The sequence below is a fragment of the Bufo gargarizans genome, chromosome 6 (assembly GCF_014858855.1).
Source record: "Bufo gargarizans isolate SCDJY-AF-19 chromosome 6, ASM1485885v1, whole genome shotgun sequence".
Lineage (NCBI taxonomy): Eukaryota > Metazoa > Chordata > Amphibia > Anura > Bufonidae > Bufo > Bufo gargarizans.
In genome coordinates, this window is record NC_058085.1 from 35,873,341 (window position 1) to 35,893,506 (window position 20,166).

The following is a 20,166-nucleotide window of genomic DNA, read 5'->3' on the forward strand; positions in this document are numbered from 1 at the left end:
GACAGAAGGTAACTGTCATTGGATAAGGGTATCCCAAAACCGATGAGACTAAATTTGTCACCTTGCTCCAAAACCTCCCAGCCATTCGGCATGACCACCACATATGTATCATAGACCCTATCTCACCGCACCCTCTAAAGCATATCGGGGATACCTCTGGGTATATACTATGTAAGCGGGCTGGAACCATATAAATCCTATGGAGCACCTTTACCGAGGACTCGGCCAAAGTGACTTGCCAAGAGCCCTTCGTAAGGGTTGTAGAACGCTCCGACCACTTGGAGGGTGAAAATTCTCGGCTTAAGTCCTCTTCCCAAGCCCTCATGTACGGCATCTTATAGCCAACTGGAACTGCATTAAGTGCTGCATACATTCTAGACAATAACCCCTGTCTGTACAGAGAAAAATTGATTGAACGCTCAAATGGTGATAATTCTATGGGGCGGTCCGACGGCATAATTGTTCTGAAAAAGGAGAAAATTTGGTGCATGGTATAGTGCTCTCTAGTGGGAGGAGAGAACTTCTCTATAAAATCCGTAGAAGAGATCAGTCTACCTCTATTCAAAAATTTGAGTAGGGAACATAGGTTATTGTTCACCCACCAATCCAGTACGTGCGACTGAGTACCTGGTAGGAAAGCAGGATTCCCCAACAGATTTTCCAATGGCGAGGGTCTGCCCTGCAGTGTAGACTTAAATCGGACCGACCTCCAAAGTAGGATAGAGTAGTATGACAGTATTGAGTTAGTATGCAGAACCTGAGGAATGGGAGAGGTTGACCAAATTAAAGCCCTCCAGGTGTAGGGTTTAAAGTTGTCGAGCTCCATCCCGATCCAGATAGGGTGTTCTCGCGGGTCAAGAAGGGTCAAGAACATCTGGGCCAATCTCGCTGCCCTATAATACTTCACAAAATCGGGTACTGACAAGCCTCCCTGGGTTCTATGTCTACACATCGTCGCTCTAGATATACGCTGCCGTTTATTTGCCCAGATAAACTTCATCACATCTCTCTGTATGGATTCCAGGTCCTTGATAGGGACTGGAACTGGCAAGGTTCTAAACAAATATAGTAACCTAGGTAGGACTACCATCTTGATTATGTTTATTCTACCTATCCAAGATATTTGCATGGTTTGCCATGCCAGTAAGTCCTGTCGTATTTTACGATATATGGGCAGGTAATTGGTCTTATAAACTAGGCTCAAACTACCTGGTATCTGGGTCCCTAGGTAAGTAAAGTGCTGGGGTCTATATTGAAAGGGGAAATTATGCATTATTGCTAGCCTAGTAGAGTCCGGGGTATTGCATAAAAGTAACTCGGACTTGGCATGGTTAATAGATAGTCCTGATGCTTTAGTAAAGGATTCCAACAGTTTCATGAGGGAAGGAAAAGTAATTAAGGGGTTAGTAATAGTGAGTAGCAGGTCGTCTGCAAACAGACTAAGTTTATATTCTGACCCCCCTGTCATGAATCCCTTTATATCTGGGTGTGATCTAATATGAGTAGCCAGGGGTTCTATGGCAAGGGCGAATAAAGCTGGGGAAAGGGGGCACCCCTGTCTCGTACCTCTGTTGATGCGTATGGGGGAGGGGCTAGTTGTGGGAAGTTTAAGGTAGGCCTCCGGAGTAGAGTAGATAGCCTGTATAGCAGCCAAAAAGTGACCATTGATACCCATTCTAGAGAGGACCTCATACAGATAGGACCAGGCTACAGTATCAAAGGCCTTCTCAATATCAAGTGCTAGGAGAGCTAAAGGGGTTTTGTGCTTGCCAGATGAGTGGATAATATTCAAGATTTTCCTGATATTGTCAGGGGCCTCCCTTCCTGGTATAAACCCAACTTGATCTTTGTGCACAAGGGATGGTAGAAATCTCTTGAGTCTATTTGCTAATATAGAGGTGAAGATTTTATTATCAATATTTAGGAGGGAAATCGGTCTGTAATTGGATGGGAGTAGCGGGTCCCTATTGGGCTTGGGGATAACTGTAATGGACGCTTTAAGAAATTCCTCAGGAGGAATAGACCCCTGCAATAGTTGGTTACAATAATTCGTTACATGGGGGGTAAGGTGGTGACTAAATTTTTTATAATATAATGCAGAATACCCGTCAGGCCCAGGGGCCTTGCCTAATTTCAGGGAATTAATGGTATAGGTCACTTCGTCCGCCGTGATCGGGCTATTTAGTTCCGTTTGAGCTTCTGTTGTTAATGAGGGAAGTCGAATAGATGATAGGAAACTGTCAGTTTGAATACTAGTGTCACTTTCCGGGGCAGAGTAAAGGGATTTATAATAATTATGGAAGATCGTATAGATGGTGTCAGGATTGGAAGTGACCTGCCCAGGCCTGGTACGTATCTGGTAGACCTGATTGATCCTCTGTTTAGACTTGAGCTGACTGGCTAATAGTTTGTCCGGCTTATTCGCATATTTATAATAATAGGAGTTGGTCCACCTAAGAGCTTTTTCAGCATTGTTCGAGAGTACCATATTCAGTTGTTGTTTAGCATCTTTAATTGCTTTGAGTAGGTATAATGTAGGGGATCTTTGGTGCGCCCAGACCAACCTTTTCAACTTGGCCTCTAACCCTATTTGAGCATGAGACCTCTCTTTCTTTCTCTTGGAGGCAACTCTAATTAACCTTCCCCTCATAAAGGCTTTGTGGGTCAGCCAAAGTGTCATAGGGTTAACTTCAGGGGTATTGATGTCAATAAAGAAGCCCTCAAGATCCTCCTGTAGTTGGGTGAATACGGTGGGATTAGTAAGGATGGATTCATTTAATCTCCAGTGAAAGGAGGCTGTCGTTTGACCGGGTATCAAAAAATCGGAAATAACTAGATCATGATCTGACCATGATGATACCACGTGCCTAGAATAAGACATATATGGTAAAATAGAGGTGGATGCTAATATCATGTCAATTCGAGTGTAGAGTCGATGGGCAGGTGAGTAGTATGTGTACCCCCTCTGTGGGCCATTGTGCTCCCTCCACGTGTCCGCCAAGGACAATGAGTGCAGCACCTGATCTATCAGTTTCACTTTTGATGCCGGGCGAGGAGCAGCGGGGGGGACAGAACGGTCCAAGACCGGATGTAGTGTAAAATTGAAATCCCCACACCACAATAACTTCTGAAATGTAAGGGTTTCAATCACCTTGCTTACAGATTCGAAAAAGTGAATAGGGTCATCTGTGGGTGCATATGAATTAACAATACAATAGGATTCATCTTGATGGGTTCCCACCAAAATCACATACCTCCCATTGGGGTCAATACAAGTCTGCGTTACAGTGAAAGAGAATGAATTTCTAAGTAAAGTGATAACTCCCCTGCATTTTGATGTAAAAGAAGAGGAGTGGAAGTTAGAATATTGTGGGTGGAAGTGTTTCGGGTGTGATGTTGTAGTAAAGTGCGTCTCTTGAAGACAGATGACGTCAGGCGTATGTTTAAGGTAGGTTGCAAAGGCCGCTTTCCTTTTCATGGGGGAATTAAACCCCCTTACATTGTGTGATATTAGTTTACACATAATAGTATTGTAAGTAGCAAAACTCTGTAGAGATATGTCCCGACATCACCTACCCCCCGAGACACCTCCACCCTAGCCCTGTCTTTCACACTAGGACTCACAGTGACATTAATGACCGCATAATCCAAGAAAAAAACATAAGAACTGTAAAACAGTATAACATCCTGAGGGAACAGGAAAGGTAAAGTGGAACCAAAAGGTTCCATCCTTGAAATTGAACAAGGTGGGATATATGAAAAAGGAGTCAGCCCATAACTGGCCGGCATCACCTTCTCATAACGTCCCATAATCAGGGGTAGCATGAAAGTCCGCAGTATCGAGACCCTTTAGTAACAAAACTGGCCCGACTAGGTATTGAAAGGACACGGAACTTAAGTCCCCATCTGCGGTTAATGCAAGTAATCCTGACTGGTACCACACTCTGGACGCGCTGGGATGAAAAGTCAGGTATTCCGCTGTCTGGTGGATCCATTCGGGGCGGATGGGACTTTTGTCCAAACTCTGGCTGGTCTCTGTGGTTTCGGCGAAGAAGAAGGTAAGTCTTGATGATCGCATGGGATCCCGGCCCGCCTTAGTGCTTCTAGACCCTCCGCCACAGTATGGATCGTATGTGAACGTGAGTTCAGCTGAAAGGACAAATTGAAGGGAAACCCCCACCGGTATCTGACATTACTTTTCTGCAGAGCCTGCGTAACCGGCCTCATTTCCCTACGCCTGCGGAGAGTGGATGGCGCTAGATCAGCATAGAGATGGACAGACGGAGGTAGACCAGGAAGGTCAGGATTGTCCCTTGCTGCTGCTAAAACTTTGTCTCTTGCGTCAGGGTGGTGGAACTTAAGGATCACATCCCTAGGGAGATCTGGATTCCGCGGCTTCCCCAGCGATCTATGGACGCGGTCCATTTTCAGAAAGTGCGGTTCTGACTGGGGGAGTAGGGCGGTGAACAGCTCAGACAGAGTGGATTGTAGGTCATTAAAAGACTCAGGCAGACCTCTAACTCTAAGGTTGCCCCTCCGGGACCTGTTTTCGAGGTCTTCTATCTTAAGCTCCAGTTCCGTTAGCTGAGCGTCATGAGAGTCAATGTCCTCCCGATCACGGCCTAGTGTGTCAGACAAGTCGTCTGTTCTCGCCTCCAGGTCTGAGACTCTGTTGCCCAGATCCTGGATTTGGCGTGTAAAGTCCGAGACCGCTTGGGATAGTTCAGCCTTGAACAGGGCCGCAATGTTCTTGTATAAGTCCCCCTGACCAACCTGTCGATCTGATGTTTCTGGTGGAGGGTCGCCTCCCTCCGATGAAGCCGGGCTGGCGGGAGTGTTTGGCGCGTCCGCCATGACAGTCTGCCTGGTCATTCTGAAGATCTCTGGCAAAGTCTGCGACGGGACCGGAGTACCCGGTATTTTAGATTTCCCTTTGGTGCGGGTCATCTTCGGGGACCCCTGCATCGGGTTTCAGGGTAGTTGGAGCCCGGTAATAGGCGCTTTGGGTAGGGTTTTCTCGAAGTGCGGAGCGGAGCTCACTGAAGCATGTCCTCCTCGTGAGCCGCGCGCATGCGCCCCGTGTGGAAGGTTTTAAATGACCAGAAAGATCAGTAATGACAACCAGTGATGAAATGACAGCAGAAGTTATCTGACCCAAATATCTACAGGTCTTCTGCATAAATACAACCTGTTGGTTCCTTATTCGTTCAACATTCTCTACAGCAAGTAAATTGTGAGAAGTTCCAGACAACATGTAATGTCTATGGTCAGCTGTACTCCTGCCATCTCCACCTTACTCATTATACAAGGATAAAACATATAATACTGGTGGATAAAACAAGACTGAACACAAGATCATCTCACCCTTCTACAAATCATATGACCTTATCTGCATCTACCTGATCATTCTGTGGGACATTGTGATGTTCACCTAAACCATCCTGTGAAAGAAGAGGACTGGGACATCTCTCCGGTGTTCTTCTCTCTTCCTTAACTGTAAAAAACACATCCAGTGACTGAATTCATTCCTTAAATACAGATAATGAGAGGACGTGTGTATTTAGTCATGTCTATTACCTGGTGGTGTGAGGGGCCGGTGATCCTCCATCATGACGTCCTTGTACAGATCTTTGTGTCCTTCTAAATACTCCCACTCCTCCATGGAGAAATAGATGGTGACATCCTGACACCTTATAGGAACCTGACAACACAATGATACAGTCATCACCCAGATCCCTTCATAGCGTTCCTGTATAATGTCCCAGCATTCCCAGCAGTGTCACCTCTCCAGTCAGCAGCTCAATCATCTGGTTGGTGAGTTCTAGGATCTTCTCTCTAGGGATTTCCTCATGTATCAGGGGGTGAGGTGGAGGCCCTGTGATTGGGCACAGGGTTCTTCCCCATCCTTCAGACACGGGCGCCTGACAGCGCTCACTAGAGGTCTTCTTCACTACTGTGTAGTCCTGGTCATGGAGACACAGTAATAAATATCACTCCATACATCTCCAGAGTCCCTCACCTCTCCAGTCATGTCCATCTGTTAGTAACATAGATAAGACGATGTAATGTGACATCAGAATCTCTCACCTCTCCAGTAAGCCGGAAGAGGATCTCTAGGGTGAGATTTATTATACTCTCCGCCATCTTGTCCCTATCCATCCTTGATGGGTCAATCAGGAGACGGATCTTATATAGAAGATATCCACTGAGCAGATCCTATATTGTAGGAACCTGAATGGAAAGAAGAGACGATGTAAAATCCTACAAAATCCCATGTAAAATACAATTACTAGAGATAATACGAGGAGACATTGGAGGAGATAATAAAGTGTAGATGTTGTGTTCTCTCTTTCTCTATGGATTGGAATACGAGTTTATAAAAGGGTTGGAAACAGTCTTGACTTCTTACAAAGACAATGTAACCTCAGTTGATCTGTTATGTGACTGTTGCTGAGGACACGCCAGCATTACATTTATGTTACGTTCATACCAGCTATTATATTTCCCTGCACTTTAGTGCACTATGTAACCTGCACCCATGTTTGATACTCCATGTTCTGCCTTATACTATTGAGAGACACCAGAAAGACAGCCGTGTATGTACTGAGATTATGATGAGAATGTGTAACGTGTACTGGCACTCTGGGGTCATATTTTCTTATGCAAGATATCGATGAGCATTGCAGGTGAATTGCACTGATTATGTTGTGAAACACACTATATATATTGTACAATGTATATTATACGGTATATTGGACATAGTGATGGGTTCTCTGCCCAGTAACGCATTAAAATTTAAGCTGAATTATAATTTGTGTGAGGGCCACAACACCGATGTTCCCAGGTAAGCTAGCAGTGGGGATAAAAAAAAAAGTGTCTTGTGGTGAAAGCTGCAGAAACCGAGCTCTATTAGGGTGAATAGTACAAGGGATGAAAAGATCCCAGGTTCTAGCCCCTATGGGGGTTAATAGTTATTAAATAAAAAGAAAAAAAATATATACTAAGGCCCCTTGCAGACTAGCGTTCCTCCCGCATCGAGTCCGCATCACAGCTCCCGGCCTGACCTCCCAGCACTGACAGTATTCACATAGCATTATATTGATTTATGATGCTATGTAACCCTTACAGTTCTGGAATGTATTGGATAACACTGGCAGCATTATGCCACTGTTATCCAATGCATTCCAGAACTGTAAGGGTTACATAGCATCATAAATCAATATAATGCTATGTGACCCCCTGCAGCGCTGGGAGGTCAGGCCGGGAGCTGCGTTGCGGACTCGCTGCGGGAGGAATGCTAGTCTGCAAGGGGTCTAAGAGTTTAAATCGCCCCCTTTACCAATTTTACATATAAAATATAGAAACAATAAAAAAATGAACATATTACGTATCGCCACGCCTGAAAAAGTGAAAACTATTAAAATATTTAAAAATATCTCCTATGCGGTGAACACCGTAACCGAAAAAAATAAAATAAATGCTCAATTTGCAATTTTTTTGTCACCTTGTCCCGACAAAAATTAGGATCGGACTGTTCTATTATGGTCCAGACGTTCTATAAGACGCGGAATGCACGCGGCTTTTTTGTTGTTTTTTTTTTCGCATGGTATCGAGTATTGCAATACTTTTTTATGGTATCGAAACAAATAAAAAAAAATTGATATCGTGACAACCCTAGGTAAGACGTGTTTTTTTTTTTATTATTATATTGTAATTATATGTATTTAAAATTTGGAGACTAAAAATTTTATTTGCCTCGTAAATTTTTCAGGTTAGGAGCCAATGGCTCCTTGATATTTTATTTTTTTGTCTGGAGCGCTGCCCCATGGGTGAACAACCCCGTTTTTTATTATTTTTTTTTGTTCCTTGCCGTTTTCATGTTTCTCCATAAACATGTCTAGTTCAAAACATGTGTGATTAAAAACATGCCACAAGCCAAAAAAGGCCTAGAAAGAGACAATGTTTGGCAAAACACAAAAAAAAACATTATTGTCCAGTTTCCTCCAGTTCGGTGTTGCAGGATCCACTTGAACTAAGTCAACTCCACTGTACCAGAGCTTAAAAATGATCTGCGCTGCCTTCAGTTTCAGGGGAGGATAGAAGCTCTGGCGGCTCTACAAGTAGCTCCACGTGGAAATCCACAGGTAATCACAGGTAATCACTGCATTCAGCTCCTCCGATGCTTCAAACACTTCAAATCTCTGCCTAGATCCCTCTCTCTAATAAGCGCTTTATTATATTTATCTCGGCACGCCCGACCAAGGCTTCGCACTCCCTCAAGGGAGTTAACTCTTTCAGCCTTTCCAAGTTCCTATCACACTGCCCTATTCATCCAATTCTGAATTTTCCATATTTTATAAAATTTCTATAAAAAACTTCATCCAATATTTCCTAAAATCACACTCCACCCTCAGAATACAGAACTTACACAAAACAACAGCTTTCAGTTGTTACATAATTCAAACACCACTGTTGGGCCATTTAAAAAAAATAAAATAAAAATCACATGATCACTACCTCCAATCACTGTTTGCAGACACTCCCCTAAGGTTGCATCATGGCTTCCCCGAAGGTCTCGTGCACCAAGGAACCAATCACTTCTTGGATTCCCTCTCTGTCATATATAAAATAAAGACAGGAACAGAGGAGGCACCTTTTCATTCAGAAGATGCTTTACTAACTTATATATTACTAGAGAAAAAAGAACTATGTGTTGAGCCTCATTCACGCGTCTGTGTCCGTGCTCAAATAGGTAAGAAGGTCGTCAGTGATGCATCCGTGTGTCCATTTTTCGCTGTCCGTGTGTCATTCGTGTTTCACTGATCCTGCACAGCTGAAAAAAAAAATTCAAAGCATCTCTTCCTAATGATCATTGCAACAGGGATGGCATCCGTGTTGCGTCCATGGTTTTCACAGATCCCAAAACTATAATGGGCGTGATGGATCTATGAACACAGACAAAATAGAGCACGCACCCTGCGAAAAAAACACGGACCGTGCTAAAACACTGATGTGTGAATACACGCATTAAAATGAATGGGTACATATGCTGTCCGTGGAGAATACATACTGCACACATCTGTGGAACGCTGAGCGTGCGAATGAGGCTTTAAACAAACATCAATACATTTTAAAATAAATTCTCTTTGGTTCTCCTCAATGTTTTCACCCTCCATCAGATGATAATTCACCACCTCTATTCCCTTTTTCCCTAGGAATGATAGTGTAAAGGGAGGAAACATCTACAGTAATCAGAGCCGCGCCGTTTTCCATCTCTCCCATGTTCTCTATGGTATGGCCTGTGTCTTTCAAAAACAAAGGTGCCGCTTGTACATATTTTTGTAAAAAGAAATTAATATACTCAGTTAACCTTCTAGTCGAAGAAATGATCCCTGAGAACTGGTCTACCAGGGGGTTGTTCCAGGTTTCTGTGAACTTCGGGCAAAAATGACATGATTAAAAAGTTAAATAGCGGTAATCCAAATGTTTTGAAATGGAGCAAGGAAATGAATCTGAAAGACGTTGAACGGATCTTCTGTATGAATTCACTTGAACCCCACAGTGTCAACATCGTTTTGGACCTGTAGCTGTGCCAAGACCTAGGGGCACATTTATTAATACCGGTGTTTTAGACGCCAGTCTTAATAAACCTCTAAGCTGGCGGTGGATCCTCCGGACTGATGCACAGGCGCCGACCTCTTCATAACTTCGGCAGATCCAGCGCCACTTCTAAATGTAAGACAGCTTCCAAGCCTTTTTACATTTGGATGGGTTTCTCCGCCTGAAATAGGCATAGAAAACGGTAAATTAGACGGGCCTGCTGGCCCTTCCCCGCCCACTTTTATAGATCTGGCATGAGCGGGGAAAAATCACAAGTTGTGGACGAACTAGAGGGATCTAGGCAGAGTTTGAAGCACCTAGAGGAGCTGAATGCTGTGATTACCTGTGGATTTCCATGTGGAGCTACTTGTAGAGCAAACAGAGTTTATTTCTTCCCCTGAATTTCTTTCTTGGAAGTTGAAGGCCGCGCAGATCATTTTTAAGGAGTTTGGCAGAACCCTTAGAGACTGCGCTCTCTCTGTGTCCTCATGCTCGTTGTGGCTATAACCACTAAGCTAGTTGCCTCATTGATTCCTGTAACCAATGAGCCTGTTGCCCACAAGATCCCAGTAACATCCTTGTTCCAGTGCCGCCGGTCTCCTTCCCCCGTTCTAGAGCAGGAGCCTCGTATACGACTCCAGAACCTGAACCCTCCTCAGTCAGGTCTGACCCCTTACAAGATGAAGAGCCTGTCCCAGCAGCTCCTCCATGTCTGAGATCAGAGCAGTGACAGCAGGTCGCCCTTCACATGGCGCTATAGTCACTGACTGCTGCAGCGGTGATGTCTGTATAAACTGGACTCTGGTCCATCACTCCAGACACTTAAAGCTTAAGAATTCCTGAGACCTGTCATTTCTCAATAGAAAGAAGTCAGAGTTTATATCCAGTAAGTAAAGCTGGTGGTGGTCACTGTGTATACAGGTCACCACTGCTGGACAGACTGAGGAAGGGGCTGGAGGGCAGTGTCTGGAGAGTGGATCCAGAGGAGAGAGCTGGTAGTGAAGGGGTTAAAGACCCCTCTGCCCCAGTAATCCTGACAATGGCGGTGACTGTACACATACCTCCACCTGCACCGCCGGACACTACATGGATGGTAAAGGCTAAATCCCATGAACGGGAAGGACCTTCTGAAGTGAAGAGACTAGTGGGCTAAAGGACCTTTCATGATGTCATGGCCTTGTGATCGTTTATGGGAGGAGTCAGGCTCCAAGTGGTGCTGCTGGAGGAGGTAAAGGACCTGTGATGATGTCATGAACACGTGATTATATGTGGGAGGAGTCAGGCTCCAGGCTGTGCTGCTGAAGGAGGTAAAGGACCTGTGATGATGTCATGGCCATGTGTGGGAGGAGTCAGGCTCCAGCCTGTGTTTCCTCATGAGCAGGTAAAGAATTCCTTTAGGTCCTCACCAGCCCCTGTGTACTGGTAGGACAGATGGAATTGTCAATTTATTCAAATTAATTACTAATTAATTAGAGACCCCTGAGCCTCTATACAGGGGAGCACCCAGGAATTTTGTCTAGGGGGGTCCGAAAGGCAAAAAAAATGTGGCATGTGTAGTGCACTGTGCTAATTCAATTTTTGCTGCAGGGACGGGGGTGTAGCGTGTTGCGCTGATTCTTTTACTTGGCGATTCTAAAAGCTCTTCAGGAAAATAACAATGCGTCGTGCGAAGCGCGCCGCAAATTTTCTTGGCCCCGCCTATTATTAAAAGCCCCTCCTACATATAATAGGCCACTCCCAACACACACTGTACAGCTGACATTCTATAGTTGCGGCCTGTCTCTACACATCATATGGAGAGGGGAGGTCTGTCCTGGCTGCACTGCCTGCTTCACATCATACAATAAACAGCCGGCTACAGCCAGGAAGCTCCACCGCTCTCCTCCCTCCCCAGATCCTGCTCAAGGCCTGTGGTTCCCCCCACCATCTGCCACCCGCCCGTGGCCTGCTGCCCCCTTTGGCTCTCCTCACCCAGCTCTGAATCCTCCTTCTGCAAATGGCAGGGGGAGGAGCCGGAGCATCTCCTCTCCTACATAGCGCCACCTACCTCTTACATCTAGTGATGTCACCTTTGTTGTAGACGTTCTCTTTCCTCATCTTCTCCATTCAGACCAGACCGCCATGATGATTTTTCAGCCATCTCCCATCTCTGCAGAGATTAACAAACAGACATTAGTTTCCCACATTTCCATAATCTTCACATCTTCTGAACACCCTTTCCTGCCACCCCCAATACTAGACTGCAGTAACAGTCTCCCTGGAAATACTACTACCACACAGATAGTGCCCCTAATGCTGTGCCCCCAATACTATACTGCAGAAACAGTACCCCTGGGAATACTACTACCACACAGATAGTGCCCCCAATACTGTGCCCCCAATACTATACTGCAGAAACAGTCCCCCTGGAAATACTACTACCACACAGATAGTGCCCCCTTCAACAATTATTGGCACACAGTGCTCTAAAAAAAATAACTGCGCCCAGACACTACTAGTATAAAGATAATGTCCCCCAAAGATTATCGTACCCCCGCTTAGTACCCGCTGTTGAGCTAATGTCCCCATAATGTATTTAAGTATAAAATACCCCTATATAGTGCCCCAGTAAATGCCCTCATAGTGCTCCTCTCCCCTTCCCCATAGTGTCGCCCATAATATGCGAGTAAAAAATGCCCCTTCTAAGTGCCACCATATGCCCCAATAGTGCTCCTTTCCCCCATAGTGCCTACCATAATGTGCCAGTAAAAAAATGCCCCCTTAGTGCCACCAGATGCAATAATGCCCCCATAATGTGCCAATAAGAATAAAGGCCCCTTTAGAGCCCCCACTTCCCTTTAGTGCCCCCAAATAATGCCCCTACAGTGCCACCAGATGCCTCATAGTGACGTTCTCCCCTATAGTGCCCCCCATAATGTGTAAAAAAAAAAAAGCCCCTTTAGAGCCCCCATAGTGCTCCTCTCCCCCATGGTGCCCCCCAAATAATGCCCCCATAGTGCCGTTCTCCCCTTTAGTGCCCCCATAGTGCCATTCTCCCCTTTAGTGCCCCCCATAGTGCCGTTCTCCCCTTTACTGCCCCCCATAGTGCCGTTCTCTCCTTTACTGCCCCCCATAGTGCCGTTCTCCCCTTTACTGCCCCCATAGTCGCGTCTCCCCTTTACTGCCCCCATAGTCCGTTCCCCTTACTGCCCCCCATAGTGCCGTTCTCCCCTTTACTGCCCCCCCATAGTGCCGTTCTCCCCTTACTGCCCCCCATAGTGCCGTTCTCTCCTTTACTGCCCCCCGTGGTGCCGTTCCCCCCTTTACTGCCCCCCGTGGTGCCGTTCTCCCCTTTACTGCCCCCCATGGTGCCGTTCTCCCCTTTACTGCCCCCCATAGTGCCGTTCCCCCCTTTACTGCCCCCCATAGTGCCGTTCTCCCCCTTTACTGCCCCCCATAGTGCCGTTCTCCCCTTTACTGCCCCCCATAGTGCCATTCTCCCCTTACTGCCCCCCCATAGCGCCGTTCTCACCTTTAGTGCCCCCATAGTGCAGTTCTCCCCTTTAGTGCCCCCATAGTGCAGTTCTCCCCTTTAGTGCCCCCATAGTGCCGTTCTCCCTTACTGCCCCCATAGTGCCGTTCTCCCCTTTATGCCCCCATAGTGCCGTTCTCCCCTTTACGCCCCACCATAGTGCCGTTCTCCCCTTTACTGCCCCCCATAGTGCCGTTCTCCCCTTTACTGCCCCCCATAGTGCCATTCTCCCCTTTAGTGCCCCCATAGTGCAGTTCTCCCCTTTAGTGCTCCCATAGTGCAGTTCTCCCCTTTAGTGCTCCCATAGTGCAGTTCTCCCCTTTAGTGCTCCCATAGTGCAGTTCTCCCCTTTAGTGCCCCCATAGTGCAGTTCTCCCCTTTAGTGCCCCCATAGTGCCGTTCTCCCCTTTACTGCCCCCATAGTGCCGTTCTCCCCTTTACTGCCCCCCATAGTGCCGTTCTCCCCTTTACTGCCCCCCCCCCATAGTGCCATTCTCCCCTTTAGTGCCCCCATAGTGCAGTTCTCCCCTTTAGTGCCCCCATAGTGCCAGCTCACCCCCTAAAAAAAACCACCAGCAGCGATGCGATGCAGCCTCTTCCGGCCCGTGTCCCTGCTGTGTGCTGCCCGGCTCAGGTGGCGCGATGATGACGTCGTCGCGCCGCCAGAGCCGGCCTCTGATAGGCTGCAGGCATTAGTGCCTGCGGCCTATCAGAAGAACAGGGTAGGGACACACCTCTCCCTCCCCTGCCGCAGCACAGATATGGAGATGAGCGCTTCCACAATGAAAGCGCTCATCTCCTACTGTCCCCCCCCCCCCCACCGCCGCCGCCATAGCCGCAATTACATGCAGGGCCGCGCCGCCTGTGGTGATCGGCGGTGCGGCCCTGAAGGATTAAAAAAATAATAATTTTGACTGGTTGTTCTAGGGGGGGTCCAGACCCGCTGGACCCCCCCCCCCCCTGTAGGTACGCCACTGCCTCTATAAGGATACCTAGCCCCTCCTAGTTTTGGATGTTTTGTACTAATGCACTTCCTTTTCCTTCCCTCTAGGCAGTCTGACTGAGGCTACTTTCACATCAGCGTTAGCAGGGTTCGGCAGGCTGTGAATAGGGCCGGAGTGGACTGCTGGCGGCACGCATGGGCTGGCGTTAGTGCGGATGCGGCAGGCAGTGATGACCATTGTGGGCAGCAGCATTGTTCCATGCAGTGCACATGCGCCGGCGGGATATCGGCCAGTACACTGGATGACGCAAGAGGCTTACATGGCGGGCCAAGCAACAGGCTGGGGAGGGGTTATGTTAGAAGAGGCAGAGCGGCCTGGGCACTTACAGCCCGAACGCCGCCCCTGGGCACTTGCGAGCCTGCATTTACATATGAATAGAGTGCTTTGTTCAGGTCTAGATGGTTGGTCTACTCCTCCACTGCAGGTGCTGTACTGAAGAGAAAATCATTGTCTTCAGAGATCGCACTACATTTTTTCCAGAAGAGTAAAATACTCCTCTGACCATTTTGGAGGAGTATTTTTACCCGAGGAGGAGTACGAAATTTGCAGTAATTCAGATACATGATATAACATCTTCTTTGGAGGCTGCGTTTGGAGCTTCTGTCAAAAAGGCCAGACAAAAAAGCCTTATATGAAGGCCTTTTTTGTCTGGTAAAAAGAGAGATCCCAAACGGAAACTGAACGGACACCATCATAGTCGGCGGAGGCTGTTCAGCTTCTTCCCTGTCAGTTAGGCTTGGTTCACATCACGTTTTTGTCATACATTTCACGTACACACAAAAAATGTATATATATTACCAGACGCCATACTGTAGCATCTGTCACTAAAGACCATATATTGAATCTCCATGGTGATGGGTGCCACAGTATGGCATCTGTTGTGTGTTGACAAAAACCCACTTCCGTTATTTTCATTGTTCTGCTCCATTAGATGAGGCCTAAGAGCTTCAACATCGTCACTGGGCATGCGCCGAGCCCAGTGACGATGTTGAAGCTGTTGCCCTCAGCCGTATTATCAGAGCGCAGGCGCAGGCAATCGCCGGCACTGCGCCTGCGCGGGATTTGGGACGCCGACGAGAGGAGGATCGGGTGTTTGCAGACCGCGGCGCTGAGGAGGGGGGGCGGGTGTTGAGGACTTAGCCGCGCCTCTGGGAGGCGATTCAGCTAAACATGGAGGCGTTAGAGTTTTCATATTTAGGCGGGCACGGCACTTCAGAGGGGCACCGTGGAGAAAGAAAACCGCCCCTCTGGGCTCCAGTCCTTACAGCGTCATTTGCTTATCCTAAGAATCGATTTTTAGAAGAAAGGACAAGACTGACATGGAAAAGAAGAACACAGATGGAAAAAAGGTACTTTATTAAACATGGATCCATGAGTACCTTTTTTCTATCTGTCTTGTTCTTTGGATTGTGAGTCTTGTCATTTCTTCAAAAAATCGATTCTTATGATATGTAAATGACGCTGTAAGGAGCCCAGAGGGGCGTTATTCTTTCTCCACGGTGCCCAGGAACGCCCCTCTGAAGTGCCGTGCCCGGCTAAATTTGAAAACTAATAACGCCTCCAAGTTCATCTAAATCGCCTCCCAAATCCGATCCTCCTCTCGCTGGCATCCCAAATCCCGCGCAGGCGCAGTGCCGGCGATTGCCTGCGCTATGATAAGATGACTGACGGCACTACGCCTGCGCGGGATTTGGGATGCCGGCGAGAGGAGGATCGGGGTGTTTGCCGCAGAGCGGCACTTAGCCGTGCCTCTGGGAGGCGATTTAGATGAACTTGGAGGCGTTATTAGTTTTCAAACTTAGCCGGGCACGGCACTTCAGAGGGGCGTTCCTGGGCACCGTGGAGAAAGAATAACGCCCCTCTGGGCTCCTTACAGCTTCATTTACATATCATAAGAATCGATTTTTTGAAGACATGACAAGACTCACAATCAAAAGAACAAGACAGATGGAAAACAGGTTCTCTGTTAAACATGGATTCATGAAAAAAAAATTGGGGGTAAATTGCTAGTGACAGATTCCCTTTAAGGCTACTTTCACACTTGCGTTCAGAGCGGATCCGTCTGGTGTCTGCACAGACGGATCCGCACCTATAATGCAAACGCTTAGATCCGTTCAGAACGGATCCGTTTGCATTAACATGAACAAAAAAAAAACCAACATTTTTTTTTTTTTGTTCATAGTGCAAACGGATCCGTTTTGACTTTACATTGAAAGTCAATGGGGGACGGATCCGTTTGAAAATTGAGCCATACTGTGTCAACTTCAAACGGATCCGTCCCCATTGACTTACATTGTAAGTCTGGACGGATCAGTTTGCCTCCGCACGGCCAGGCGGACACCCGAACGCTGCAAGCAGCGTTCAAGTGTCCGCCTGCTGAGCGGAGGACAGACGGAGCCATACTGATGCATTCTGAGCGGATCCGCATCCACTCAGAATGCATTAGGGCTGGACGGATCAGTTCGGTGCCGCTTGTGAGAGCCTTCAAACGGAACTCACAAGCGGAGACCCGAACGCAAGTGTGAAAGTAGCCTAACATGGCACCCCAAATAAGGAGATCTGCAGGCTGCAGCAGATATCCCATGTGACAGGTCACCCCCAGGAAACCCCTAACAGTTTCTGTAGGTCATGTATAAATTTATTTAATGGGGGTGTGGCATGGGAGGAGCAAAGTCAGGAAGTGGGAGGGGCCATGGTGGGTAGTGGGCGGGGTTAAGGGGCCCAATTCAGATTTTTGCTATGGGGCCCAGTGATTCCTATGTACGCCTCTGAACATCAGGCAATTATAGCCAAGTGATAAAGTCCAATATGGTGGATCTTCCCTGCACTTTACCACTTGGCTATAATAGCCTGTCTGCATTCACTACACACTGCGCCACATACATCACACACTGCATCATGTGATGTACAGTACAGACCAAAAGTTTGGGCACACCTTCTCATTCAAAGAGTTTTCTTTATTTTCATGACTATGAAGGCATCAAAACTATGAATTAACACATATGGAATTATGTACATAACAAACAAGTGTGAAACAACTGAGAATATGTCATATTCTAGGTTCTTCAAAGTAGCCACCTTTTGCTTGGATTACTGCTTTGCACACTCTTGGCATTCTCTTGATGAGCTTCAAGAGGTAGTCCCCTGAAATGGTCTTCCAACAGTCTTGAAGGAGTTCCCAGAGATGCTTAGCACTTGTCGGCCCTTTTGCCTTCACTCTGCGGTCCAGCTCACCCCAAACCATCTCGATTGGGCTCAGGTCCGGTGACTGTGGAGGCCAGGTCATCTGGCGCAGCACCCCATCACTCTCCTTCATGGTCAAATAGCCCTTACTTTCAAAGTTTTCCCAATTTTCCGGCTGACTGACTGACTGACTGACCTTCATTTCTTAAAGTAATGATGGCCACTCGTTTTTCTTTACTTAGCTGCTTTTTTCTTGCCATAATACAAATTCTAACAGTCTATTCAGTAGGACTATCAGCTGTGTATCCACCTGACTTCTCCTCAACGCCACTGATGGTCCCAACCCCATTTATAAGGCAAGAAATCCCACTTATTAAACCTGACAGGGCACACCTGTGAAGTGAAAACCATTTCAGGGGACTACCTCTTGAAGCTCATCAAGAGAATGCCAAGAGTGTGGAAAGCAGTAATCAAAGCAAAAGGTGGCTACTTTGAAGAACCTAGAATATGACATATTTTCAGTTGTTTCACACTTTTCTGTTATGTATATAATTCCACATGTGTTAATTCATAGTTTTGATGCCTTCAGTGTGAATCTACAATTTTCATAGTCATGAAAATAAAGAAAACTCTTTGAATGAGAAGGTGTGTCCAAACTTTTGGTCTGTACTGTATGTGGCACAGCCAGGGCCGGCGTCAGCACCCGGCAAACCCGGGCCCACTCAGGTCTATGCTGAAGATCGCTGTACAGGGAATCCCCCGATGTTACTGAACAGTCAGGACTCCCTGCTCTGACTCCATATTATATGAACATGAAGGGGGTATCCCCAAGCATTATCAGTATGCTTGGGAACACCCAGTGTATTTAAGTCTAATTTTAGCATCTATTTCTGAAATGTTTCTGCCGGGATTTGAACTCACAACTTTCTACATTAGAGGCAAGAACCTTAACCACTGAACTATGAAGTGCTGTGCTGTGCTAGTAGTTTCTCATGTATTAGGTATTCCTATATATCAGAAGTATAATTATTATTATTTTTTTGCAATTGTAAAAATAAAATAAATGTGTAATTACTAAATTACATATATATATTAAACAAATCATACTTCTGATATATATCTGAATGCATATTATGTGGGAAACTACTACTGAGGTTTTTAGCCATAATATATGTGCAGCAGATTAACATGAAGCTCTATAGCCCAGTGGTTAAGGTTCTTGACTTGTGCGTAGAAGGCTGTGCGTTCAAATCCCAGCATAATCATTTAAAAAAGAGAGGCTAAATAAAACTTAAATAGACACACTAACCCTTTCTACCCCGGGCCAGTTTGCACCTTCCTGCTCAGGCCATTTTTTGTTAATCCGACTAGGTGTCACTTTATGTGGTAATAACTTTGGAACACTTTTATTTTTCCAAGCCACTATGAGATTGTTTTTTCGTGACACATTGTACTTTATGATAGTCATAAATTTGAGTCAATATATTTTACCTTTTATTAATAAAAAATCCCAAATTTACCCCAAAAAGTTAAAAAAATAGCAATTTTCAAAATTTCAATTTCTCTGCTTTTAAAACAGAAAGTGATACCTTATAAAATATTTATTGCTTAACATTCCCCATATGTCTACTTTATGTTGACATAATTTTGTAAATTTCATTTGATTTTTTTAGGACGTTAGAAGGCTTAGAAAATTAGAAGCAATTTTTAAAATTTGTAAGACAATTTCTAAAACCCACTTTTTAAGGACCAGTTCAGGTCTGAAGTCACTTTGTGGGGCTTACATAGTGGAAACTCCCCATAAATGACCCAACTGTAGAAACTACACCCCTCCAGCTACTCAAAACTGATTTTACAAACTTTGTTAACCCTTTAGGTGTTCCACAAGAATTAAAGGAAAATAGAGATGAAATTTCAAAATTTTCCTTTTTTGACAGATTTTCCATTTCAATAAAAAAAAATTCACATCGAGGGTTAACAGCCAAACAAAGCTCAATATTTATTAATTTTTTTTAAAGATAAAATAAAAATCACCCAATGTACCAAGGCGAATTATATTAAATATACATGGGTAAAGATGTGGCCCAACTACCACTGAGCATGTGTCACCTAAGGTCTTAGGTTTTGGCTTTATCTAAGCTATTTACACATTCCATCACTAGGATTATCCAGTGGATGACACATGCTCAGTGGTAGTTGGGTCACATCATTGCCCATGTATATTTAATATCAACCGCCTTGGTACATTGGACGATTTTTATTTTATCTTTATTAAAGTTAAGTTTTAAGGGTCCTAAAATAATTTATTTTGATGTTTCTGCACTTTCTCTAGCAGGACACTAAAGCTATCCCTATTGTTATCTATATTTAGTGATCAATATTTATTACAACAATATAGATAATCTAATAGAGACCACCTGAATCAATTGAAAATATAAGGTAAGTGATCAATTTAAAACTTAACATTTAATACACACAATATAGAAAATTTGGTCCCATGATGATTGGATACAATTATAGAAAATAAAAGGAGCAACGCGGTGGTACACCCACGGAGAACAGGTGCAATCAACCAGAGCCCAAAAACAGAAAATGGTGCTCAGCGGCACTCAAATTAAACCCGGTGGTCCTACCGCTCAGATGAGAAGCTCCTTGGAATCACGACCGCCCATCCAGTGCTGATAGATATACACACCGTTTGGTGACGGCAGACATGTGCATCAGGGTGTAGGAATGCTAGGATTGCTGGCCCTAATATCACCCTCGGGCCCTACAATGGCCTAAATGGCGTGACCACGGTTTCCCGCGATCAGCCAATGCAGGAACCTACCCCTGGAATTGGCGCGTATCAAACTACCAAGCGTCAAG

At 45.7% G+C, this 20,166-nt stretch overlaps 1 pseudogene; it reads right to left on the minus strand.

Moving 5' to 3' along the window:
- LOC122941942 overlaps positions 1–20,166 on the minus strand; it is a 122,366-nt pseudogene that overhangs the window by 20,999 nt on the left and 81,201 nt on the right.